General features: G+C 43.9%; 1 pseudogene; it reads right to left on the bottom strand.

The window, feature by feature from the left end:
- Nucleotides 1–7,353: 7,353 nt before the first annotated feature.
- On the bottom strand, nucleotides 7,354–8,501 carry LOC139042533 (mortality factor 4-like protein 1 pseudogene; annotated as a pseudogene).
- Between the last annotated feature and the right edge of the window lie 725 nt (nucleotides 8,502–9,226).

Genomic DNA, 9,226 nt, shown 5'->3' with positions numbered 1-9,226 from the left:
GGGAACTGAAACAAGCCCCAGGGGTATGGTCAAATACCACAGGCTCTCACGTACAAGGAGAAGAGCAAGAACGGACCGACAAACAGGTATCACATGATAATGGATTGGCATTTCCCAGAGGGAAAGTGGGGCAGTGGCCGGAGAGAGAAAGTGTTGATTAGGCACAGGTGTGTGGTTAGGGACAGTAATTAGGCTTACGTTGGTGAAGATGATGTAACCTACTCTGAAGTCTAAATCTATGTGGATGTAGATCTGAAAGCTATAGGTCATTATAATGTTGGGTTACGGCAATCAATTCACATAAAACCAAAACTCCCAAAAGAGATGCAGATTTACAACCGGAAGTTTTGGAGACAGAAAGAGGTTAGAGAAGATGAACTTCCAAGTATTGGTAATCACCTCAACATGCTCAATGTTGCTACAGAAAGGTAGTCCTTTGCAAAGAGATGAAGAGGAATACTACCAAGAGAACATGTTCCGTGCTAAACTCATGAACCAACAGAAAACGTTACCGTTCATGATGTTACTGCTGATTCCTTCACGAATGATCGAAGCAGGCCAACATCTTCACAGGTCAGGTCAAAGGTTGGTCCAAAAGTGCAATTCAGGGCTGGCCCTGTGATGTAGCAGGTAGGTTCCTACGTTCCACTTGGGCGGCGCGGGCATCACCAGCTAGCATCAGGGGTGCAGATCAGATTACTAGCATTAGGAAATATAGATTTCAAGGTATGGTGGACACAGAGATGATAAAGAAGGAGAAATTGTCACGAGACCTTAACAATATGCACCAGAAAAAGAACCATGAGTATATGACAATCTATGAACGCATCAGGAACACTTCCCCAAATGATGAAGGAAGGAAAACATGTGACCTGCCAAGTGGAATTTTTAGACTGCTAGGAGATCACACGATCATTGTGCATCAGGGGATTGCCTGGGCACCTTCCAATTGGGAGGGCCTCCAGGACTTTCTCTGAGGAAAGTCCACCCAATTGGGCATATACACAATGGATAAGATATAAAACAAGGGATAATCTTAAAGGAAAGGAACCGGTGGGTAGAGGGAATGTAGCATACCTTTCAAGTTCCACGAGAAAGTTAGAAACTGACAAGAAATCCAGAACAAGGAAAACTATCCTACCTGGAAAGATGGAGTCATCAGACTGATAAGAGATGGCTCTGAAACACTGTGTGCCTGGAGGTTTTCAGGACAACTTAGAATTCTGAGGGTGTTTATGACGTGACGGTGAATGTGTCACCCAAGATGGCAGCAAGTTTAGAGTCCGAGGATTGCCGTGGCTAGGATACCCACGTGAGAGATATCCAGAAACAGCTTTTCCAAACACAAACCGCACACAGAAACTTGAAGAGATCAAAGAGGCACTGATTCAAGGGATAAGAAAGGAATCATTGGGAAGAAGAGATACTAGAGGGGCAAGCACTGAGAGGAGAACATTGTTATCTACTCAAGTAGATGTGGAGGCCGTGCTGATTGAAGCTTGCAACTTTATTTGAAACAAGAGGCTGGACTTGGGGCATATCAGACCTACGTTTTCCTTCTGCCTTACTCATAATCCCAAGTCAAGAATGATCTCTTGAGGACATTGAAGAGAACAATTGAGGCCTTCTTTCCTAGGCCCGTAGCATTCTTTGAAGAGAGGTCTCCATTTGCATAGCTCTGGCGTCACAGGGTCTCACTGGGTACATGCTAATGTGTCCCAAGACATCTCTGTGAAGACTTAAAGGAATGGATGATGGTCATGCTTGGGGTGTGTCCTTTTTTTTGGAGGGCTGTAGAAGTGTGCTTAAAAGCACCCTTTTCGAGAGGGCTTCGTTCCTGTGTGAAGGCTGCCTTCCCAGGCTACAGTGCTCAGTTGGGCTCCAATGAAATTCTCTCCACCACCTCTTGCCATGGAAACAGTATTGATTTCTTGTTCTGACAACATATGGAATGAGGTTTGCTGAAAATTAGAACATTGCCATTATGTTTAAATATAAATACACCTGCCAAAGTTCAGAATGAAAATCACACCAATAGGAAACCATGTAGAAATAAAAAGCCCAGTATACATACGTAATCTGTTGGAGCATTCAATGATCAGGGGTCAAGTTTGAAACTTCCCAAATCCAGAAAAGAGACAGACAAATCACTTACCTGGAGGGAGGAATTCATCACATTTCTCTAATTTCTCTCGAAAACATAATGTCCGTGAAGGTGGTTGTCCGGACAACCTCGAATCTGGAGTTTCTGATCTGAGAATCTCAAACCTACCAAGACAACCATGTGTTCTCAGGGCTAAGTGTCACCTGGGCTGGGATAGCAAAGATTCCTACAAGTGACTGATGGAAATTCCAAGACCACACCCAACAATCACGAAATGACTCACACCTCGGGCTACAGAACCTATGGTAATTAAAGACATACAAAACTCCTAACTTGGAAAGAAGGTGAACGCACTGATAAGCAAATCGAATGGAGATATCTCAGCAAGACCATAACAATTAGACTATAGAAAAGAAAAAAGGATCCCGGAATATGGAGGCCAACAGAAATGAAAGCTGACTAATCCACAGTGAAAGACGTCAGTCATTAGACACACTCTGTTTGAACGTTTGAAAGTCAGAGAAAGTCACAAAGCCAAAAACAGCAGCAAAGGTCAAACTTGGCCTAAATGAGAAGGGTGAGTTATGAGACTGCTCCCTGCGGGCTCTGAAACCCTGTGTCCACGAAGCTATACCAGACAGCAGAGACACGATTCTGACAAATCACCCAACATCACAGTGGGCCAGAAAATCAAGCTGGCCTCATCGACACAGGGCCAGAGTTGGGCTCAAGTAGCATATTCAAGTCACAATCTACTCAACTGCAGGTTGCCAATGGAACATGAAAAGGGCCAGCCAGTGGGGACGTGGTGAAGTCTGCACATTCTGGTTCAGCAGCCCAGGACTGGCAATGTGGAATCCAGGGGGTGAGCCACCTCACCGCTCGTCCAGCCATTCTGGGGAAGGCGTCTGACGTAGTGTAGAGGGAGATGGGAAGCGACGATAGACATCGCCATTCTTCCTCAGGAAATGCAGCAGCATGGCCAGCAGATGTGAGCACAGCCATAAACTTCTGTCAAAACAAAACCAATTGAAAGTTGCAAAGAATAGAAAGACTGAACCTCAAAAAAGAAAGCATGCCAGTAGGAAGAAAAAGATATCTTGGAATAAACGTGGCCAAACAGCAGAAAGCTATGGAAACAGAAAACTTGCAAAGGTTTGGGCGAAGATATTACAGAAGACACAAGGAAACGGAAGGCTATTCCATGCTCTTCCAATGGAAGAACGAACATACTTCAAATGTCCATACCGCATAAAGCAGTGTCTGGATTGCATGCAGTCCCAGTCAAAGTTGCAACAATCATTCCCACAGAAATACAAGACAGAATCCTAAAGTTTCTATTCAGCAACAAAGGACCCGGAATAGCCAGAGGAATCATCAGGAAAACGAACAAAGCAGCAAGTCTCACACTTTCTGATTTCAACATATAGGACGAAGCCCTAGGTACGGAAACAGCACAGCCTGGCCCCCAAAATAGGCACACAGACTCATACAACAGAATGAGAGCCCGGAGGCCAACTCACACATCTACTGACAGCGCATTTTCGAACAGTGAGCCTAGAGGAGAAAGTGGAGAAAGGAGAGTCTCCACAAGAAACGGTGCTGAGAAGACTGCACACCAACAGGTAACACAATGAGAGTAGACCATGATGTTACACCAGACATACGCACGACCTCGAAATGGATTAAAGCCTTGAATGGAATACTTGAAACCCTGCAACTTCTAGGAGACAACCCAGGCAGCTTGCTCTTTGCCATCTGGCTTGGCTGCCTATTTGGAAGAAGCACTTATCAGTGGGCAAAGGCAACAAAGGAAACAAAAAACAAGCGGGACTCCATCCAATGCAGAAGCTTCTGCCCAGCCAATGACTCCATCGACTCAATGCAAAGACAGCACAACTGTGACAGGCTGTTTGCAAACCACACATCGGAGAAGGGGTGAGTAGCTAAAAGATCCAATGAACTCATACGTCTTCACAGGAATAAAAACAACGAGCCCAATAGAACCTGGGCAAAAGATGGAAACAGACATTTCTCCCAGGAAGATAGGAAGATAGCCAACAGGCTGTATGAAAACATGTTCATCATCATTAAGTCTCTGGTCAATGCAAATCCGAACGGCAATGAGATAGCAACACACAGTGGTCAGAATGGCTATAAGGATGAAGACGGGAAACAATAAGTTTCACAGAGGAGGTGGAGAGAAAGGAAGCCTCCTGCACTGCTGGTAGGAATGTGAACCAGTGCAGCCACTACACAAAGTGGTGTGGAATTGCCTCAAAAATTTCAGAATCCACCTACAACATGATCCATCTATTCCTCTGTGGCGTATATATCCAAACATCATGGAAACACTAATGCACAGAGATCGATGCACTGCTGTGTTCACCACAGCCTTACTCCCGATATCCAAGACTTGGAAGCGTCAGTGGTGACCATCAAGAGATGAATGGAAAAGGAAGATCGGCTATAGCCACACGATGGTATAGCTCTCAGCTGTAGGAATGGATGCAGTCCAGCCATTTGTGACCACCAGAATCGCTCCTGATGGTCTTAGGGGAACTGAAGCAAGGCCCAGGGATAAGGTTGAATACCACAGGATCTCATGTACAAGGAGAAGAGGAAAAACGGAGCAACAAAAAGGTAGGACGTGACATGGGATTGGTAGTTCCCAAAGGGAAATGGATGCGGGGATCTGAGGGAGAAAGAGTTGATTAGGCACAAGTGTGATGAGGGCCTGTAATTAGGCTTACAGTGGTGAAGATGATGTAACCTACACAGAAGTCTAAATCTATGAGATTGTAGATGTGAAAAGCTATAGGATGTTATAATGCTGGGTTACGGCAATCAATTCACATAAAATCAAAACTCCAAAAAACGGTGCAGATTTACGGCCTAAGCTTTGGAGGCTGAAAGAGATTAGAGAAGATGAACTTCCAAGGATTAGTAATCACCTCCAAATGCTTAATGATGCTACAGAAAGGTAGACCTTAGCAAAGAGATGAAGCGGAATACTAGCAAGAGAATATGTTCCATGCTAAACTCATCAACCAAAGGTAAATGTTACCGTCATTCATGTTACTACTGATTCCCTTCACGAATAATCGAAGCAGGCTAACATCCTCCCACGATCAGGCCAAAAGTTGGTCCAGAAGTCCAATTCATTGGCGGACCTGTGATATAGCAGGTAAGTGCCCGCGTTCCACTTGGGCGGCCTGAGCTCCACAGGATAGCACCACGATTTTGGATCAGATTACTAGCGTTAGGAAATCCAGATTTCACGGTCTGGTGGGCAAAGACATCACAAAGAAGTAGAAATGGTGAGGGAAACTGAGCAATATGCACCAGAAAAAAACCATGTGAATATTACAATCTATGGACGCATCAGCTACACTTCCCCAAATGATGAAGGAAGGAAACATGTGACTTGCCTGGTGGAATTGTCAGACTGCTAGGAGATGACATGATAAGTGTGCATCAGGGGATTGCCTGAGCAACTTCAACTTGGGAGGGAGTCCATGACTTTCTCTGGGGAAAGTCCACCCATTTCACCATATCCACAAAACATAAGAGATAAAATCTTTGATATTCTTAACTGAAAAAGACTGGTGTGTAGAGGGAATGTAGTAGACCTTTCAAAGTTCGAGGAGAAAGTTAGAAACCGACAAGAAATCCAGAACAAGGAAAACTATCCTACCTGGAAATGGGGAGTGGTCAGACTGGTATGCGATGGCTCTGAAACACTGTGTGCATGGAGGTTGTCAGGACAACTTAGAATTCTGAGTGTGTTTATGAACATGTCACCCAAGATGGCCACATCTATACAGTCCGAAGATTGGCCATTGTGTGGCTATAGATCGTCTTCCTTCTCCATTCGTCACTTCATGGGCACCACGTAGGCTTCCAAGTCTTGGATATTGGGAATAAGGCTTTGGTGAACACAGTGGTGCATGGATCTCTGAGCATTAGTGTTTCCAAGTTCTTTGGATATATATGCCACAGAGGAATAGCTGGATCATATGGTAGATGGATTCTGAAAATTCTAAGGCAATTCCACTGCACTTTGGGTAGTGGCTGCACCTGATTACACTCCCCCCAGCAATGCAGGAGGCTTCCCTTCTCTCCACCTCCTCTCCGAGACTTGTTGTTCCCTGTCTTCATCCCTATAGCCATTCTGACCACTGTGAGCTGCTATCTCATTGCCGTTCGTATTTGCATTGCCAAAGATTTAATGATGATGAACATGTTTTCATACAGACTGTTGGCCATCTTTTATCTTCCTGGGAGAAATATCTCTTTCCATCTTTTGCCCACGTTTTATGGGGCTCATTGTTTTTTTATTGTGGAGACATATGAGTTCATTGGATATTTTGACTAATCACCCCTTCTCCGATGTGTGGTTTGCAAACATCCACTCGCAGTTGTTGTGCTGTCTTTGCATTGAGTCGATGGAGTCGTTGGCTGTTCGGAAGCTTCTGCGTTGGATGGAGTCCCGCTTGTTTCTTGTTTCCTTTGTTGCCCTTGCCCAGTCACACATGCTTCTTCCAAATAATCGGCTAAGCCAGATGGCAAAGAGCAAGCTGCCTGCATTTTCTCCTAGAAGTTGCATGGTTTCAAGCCTTCCATTCAAGGCCTTAATACATTTCCAGGTGGTGTGTGTGGCTGGTGTAACATCATGGTCTACTCTCATTGTGATACATGTGGCTGTGCAGTCTTCCCAGCACCATTTCTTATCGAGACTCTCCTTTCTTTTTTTTTTTTTTGAAATTTAAAGAAAAAATTTATTGAAGATCTTAAAAACAATTCCTAGAAGATTGACTTTTCCAGAAAACTGCAGCTACACAATGCATTGCGTCTATCATGTTAAAACGTGCATTAGACACAAATACAAAAACCATGAAACAAGCCACCATTCTTCAACAATCTTAGCAAAGATAGAATGCCTAAGAAACGACATGGATGACTTGCAAAGGATGGGCTCTTTACTTTAAGCACCATTTAAAAAAAAAGCACAAATGGGTGAGTGTGTTCAGTTATATACACTGAATTGAACCTTTGGCACTAGGAATCAGAGCATTTTGTCATATAGCATTAACACATATTATAAAAGTGCGTAGTGTCAAAGGAATAGAACCACCAGCATTCAAAAGCACCTTTGTCAACTAGGCAATAAAACACTCTACAGTATGTCTCTCCATTGTCCATCATGAATACACTGGTAGTAACTTTGAAATGAAAAAAAAAAAAAGGAGCTGTAACCCCTTTTATTTTCTCTGTTTAAAATCAAACAGAAAACAAACAAACATCAATTCTGTTATACACTGACATTTTCAAAGTACATCATTTGTACAAGAGAAGGACTAAGAACAAAAATGTGTTTACAGAGATCCAAACATAAGTGAGTGTCAGCGCCTCTCACACAGCTTTCCGGTGGTACTCAGGGGGAGCCACTTCATAATCGCTGGCACTAAACAAAGTTGCAGAATTCTTTGCCAGGTATTTGAGGAAATCATGAAGATAATTCAGTAATAAAGCAAGGCTCTTCTCATCCAGAGGTGTATAGGCCAACATTGCTCCAATTCGTACAAACAATCTCAGTAGATGTGGCACTCCATACACCTGAGACATGGGAGCATCAGGGTGTTCTCAAGGATTTCAGCATACTGTGGTCTCTCAAATTTGTAGAATAGCTGAGTGCCCAACATTACATTGAAGTATTCCTTTATCCCTGCCACAACTTCGTTAACAGCATACTCCTTATTGTCTGTGTTTCCTCGAGATTTCTTATAATTTGCATAATCCTCTAGAATGGAATCCACATTCTTCTTGGCAGGAAGATAAAAAAGCTGTTTTTGCCGGGTAATTAAGTCCCAGTCATCAACAAGCCATGGTTATAGTTCTTCAGGAATCTTGACTTTAACTTCAACTCTGTTCATGAATGTTTCCTCATTTTCAACAGTAGGATCTACTCGAGCCCTTTTCTTGAGAGGAGGCTGAGGTGTCTCACTGGTACTGCCACCATCTCCATTTCCAGGTGTTTTCTGCTTGTTCTTTTTTGTTTTCACTTCAACGTTTTTCTGCTGCAGCCCAGATGTCTTCTTTCCTGGAGCAGCCCCTCTCATCTTCCCCTCTGCATATTGCTCCTGATTGGCTTTTTGAAGTTCTCGCTGTTTCTGCAGATTGGTGTCCACGTATTTGAGTACTCGGCTTTCTGGAACCCATTCATCCCAATTTTTATTCCAACCACTGTAATGTATAAAATATTTCACTTGCTTGTCCTTTATGGCAACCTTTACACACTTTGCTTCATAAAGAAGAGGTCCATGAAAGCACAGCACTCGCTCACCCTCCTGGAATTTAGGCTTCGGGTCCTGCTTCGGCGCCATTTATCCGAGACTCTCCTTTCTCTGCTGTCTCCTCTTGGCTCCTTGGTCTAAAATGGGCTGTCAATATATGTGGGAGTTGACCTCTGGGCTCTCGATTCTGTTCCTTGTGTCTGTGTTCCTCTTTTTGTGGCCAGCCTTTGCCGTTTCAGTACCTAGCAGTTCGTCCTATATGTGGAAATTCGAAAATGTGGTACTTGCTGAGTTGTTCATTTTCCTCAGGATTCCTTTGGCCTTCACTGCTCCTTTGTTGCTGGATAGAAACTTTAGGATTCTCTCTTCTATTCCTGTGGGAAAGATTGCTGAAACTTCGATGGGGCTTGCGTGGAATCCAGAGATTGCTTTATCCAATATGGACGTTTCAAGTGTGTTCGTTCTTCCATTTGAAGAGCGGTGAATAGACTTCCGTTTCCTTATGTGTTCTTTAATTTCTTTCCGCAAAGCTTTCCAGTTTGTTGGTCCTTGTTTGTCTCTTCTCCTTGTAAGTGAGCTCCTACGGTACTTGAGTTTCTCCCTGCGAGCTGTTTCACTTCCAATGAAACCCTCAAGAACCATCCTTCTGGTCACTAATGGCTGGATTCTCTCTTTTGTTATGGCTCAGAGATATGCCATTGTGTTCATAAAGCCCAGCTTCCTTCTCCAATCTTCTTTCTCTATTCGTCCTTTGGCTTGATGGGCATCAGGGCGGCTTCCCAGTCTTGGATAACGGGAGTAAGGCCAGGGTGAACACAGGGGTGCA

Source organism: Equus asinus, chromosome 29 (genome assembly GCF_041296235.1).
Source record: "Equus asinus isolate D_3611 breed Donkey chromosome 29, EquAss-T2T_v2, whole genome shotgun sequence".
NCBI lineage: Eukaryota > Metazoa > Chordata > Mammalia > Perissodactyla > Equidae > Equus > Equus asinus.
Note: the sequence above shows the minus strand (reverse complement) of the source record. Positions and strands in the feature narration are given on the sequence as shown.